Source organism: Hippocampus guttulatus, unplaced genomic scaffold, assembly GCF_054856545.1.
Source record: "Hippocampus guttulatus isolate MCC_2025c unplaced genomic scaffold, RoL_Hgut_1.0 HiC_scaffold_182, whole genome shotgun sequence".
Classification (NCBI taxonomy): domain Eukaryota; kingdom Metazoa; phylum Chordata; class Actinopteri; order Syngnathiformes; family Syngnathidae; genus Hippocampus; species Hippocampus guttulatus.
Window position 1 is genome coordinate 1 of NW_028233871.1, and position 2,500 is coordinate 2,500.

The window sequence follows — 2,500 nt, forward strand, 5'->3', positions numbered from 1 at the left end:
CGTATATAGGGGGGCATGTGTCGGACGAGTCACCATGCTTTCTCGATGCTGGAGGTACCAGGGGCACAAAGTTGGCCGGGAAAGATGCCTCTTAGGCGGATTGAAAGCATGAGAAAATGCCCCCCATTCATTTTCAATGGCGGAGAGCGGGCCGGCCCCGCAGCCGAGTGTGGCCGGCGGAGAGGCGTCTCGGTCGGATGAATGAAGCGTGGAGCCGGCCTCTGACGGCGGAGCTCCGCACTTTCGAATATTTTCTATCTCCCCCTCCGGGCGGTCGACGGCAGTTGGGAAGGCCGCCCGAGAGGCGCCCGGGGCGGATACCTCGGGCGAAAAGCCGGCCTCTGACGGCGGAGCTCCGCACTTTCGAATATTTTCTATTTCCCCCTCCGGGCGGTCGACGGCAGTTGGGAAGGCCGCCCGAGAGGCGCCCGGGGCGGATACCTCGGGCGAAAAGCCGGCCTCTGACGGCGGAGCTCCGCACTTTCGAATATTTTCTATCTCCCCCTCCGGGCGGCCGACGGCAGTTGGGAAGGCCGCCCGAGAGGCGCCCGGGGCGGATACCTCGGGCGAAAAGCCGGCCTCTGACGGCGGAGCTCCGCACTTTCGAATATTTTCTATTTCCCCCTCCGGGCGGCCGACGGCAGTTGGGAAGGCCGCCCGAGAGGCGCCCGGGGCGGATACCTCGGGCGAAAAGCCGGCCTCTGACGGCGGAGCTCCGCACTTTCGAATATTTTCTATTTCCCCCTCCGGGCGGCCGACGGCAGTTGGGAAGGCCGCCCGAGAGGCGCCCGGGGCGGATACCTCGTGCGAAAAGCCGGCCTCTGACGGCGGAGCTCCGCACTTTCGAATATTTTCTATTTCCCCCTCCGGGCGGCCGACGGCAGTTGGGAAGGCCGCCCGAGAGGCGCCCGGGGCGGATACCTCGGGCGAAAAGCCGGCCTCTGACGGCGGAGCTCCGCACTTTCGAATATTTTCTATTTCCCCCTCCGGGCGGCCGACGGCAGTTGGGAAGGCCGCCCGAGAGGCGCCCGGGGCGGATACCTCGGGCGAAAACCCGGCCTCTGACGGCGGAGCTCCGCACTTTCGAATATTTTCTATTTCCCCCTCCGGGCGGCCGACGGCAGTTGGGAAGGCCGCCCGAGAGGCGCCCCGGGGCGGATACCTCGGGCGAAAAGCCGGCCTCTGACGGCGGAGCTCCGCACTTTCGAATATTTTCTATTTCCCCCTCCGGGCGGCCGACGGCAGTTGGGAAGGTCGCCCGAGAGGCGCCCCGGGGCGGATACCCCGGGCGAAAAGCCGGCCTCTGACGGCGGAGCTCCGCACTTTCGAATATTTTCTATTTCCCCCTCCGGGCGGCTGACGGCAGGTGGGAAGGCCGCCCATTCATTTTCAATGGCGGAGGTACCAGGGGTGCCGCTGAGGGTACCAGGGGTGCCGCTGAGGGTACCAGGGGTGCAGCTGAGGGTACCAGGGGTGCCGCTGAGGGTACCAGGGGTGCCGATGAGGGTACCAGGGGTACGGCTGAGGGTACCAGGGGTGCCGCTGAGGGTACCAGGGGTGCCGCTGAGGGTACCAGGGGTTCGGCTGAGGGTACCAGGGGTACGGCTGAGGGTACCAGGGGTGCCGCTGAGGGTACCAGGGGTGCCGCTGAGGGTACCAGGGGTGCGGCTGAGGGTACCAGGGGTAAGGCTGAGGGTACCAGGGGTGCCGCTGAGGGTACCAGGGGTGCGGCTGAGGGTACCAGGGGTAAGGCTGAGGGTACCAGGGGTAAGGCTGAGGGTACCAGGGGTAAGGCTGAGGGTACCAGGGGTACGGCTGGAGGTACCAGGGGTAAGGCTGGAGGTACCAGGGGTAAGGCTGGAGGTACCAGGGGTAAGGCTGGAGGTACCAGGGGTTAGGCTGGAGGTACCAGGGGTAAGGCTGGGGGTACCAGGGGTAAGGCTGAGGGTACCAGGGGCGAAGCTGGCTGGGGGTACCAGGGGTTGGGCTGAGGGTACCAGGGGTTGGGCTGAGGGTACCAGGGGTAAGGCTGAGGGTACCAGGGGCGAAGCTGGCTGGGGGTACCAGGGGTGTTGCTGAGGGTACCAGGGGTGCCGCTGAGGGTACCAGGGGTTAGGCTGGGGGTACCAGGGGTTGAGCTGAGGGTACCAGGGGTAAGGCTGAGGGTACCAGGGGTGTTGCTGGGGGTACCAGGGGTCGCCATTCATTTTCAATGGGGGAGGTACCAGGGGTAGGGCTGGGGGTACCAGGGGTAAAGAGCGGACCGGCTCGCCGGCCGAGCGTGGCCGAAAAAGAGGCCTCCTGGCCGGATTGAGAAATTAAAAAAATTCCCCCATTCATTTTCAATGGCGGGGGTACCAGGGGTATGCAGTACCGATTTTGGTCGTTAGGGGCGCTGTAGTAGGTAAACCAGATATGGGGAGTTAGGGGGTCAAGAAGGCTAAAAGGCTTAGAAAGTGAGCGTTCACCAAAATACTTTCCGAAACGTATATAGGTGAGC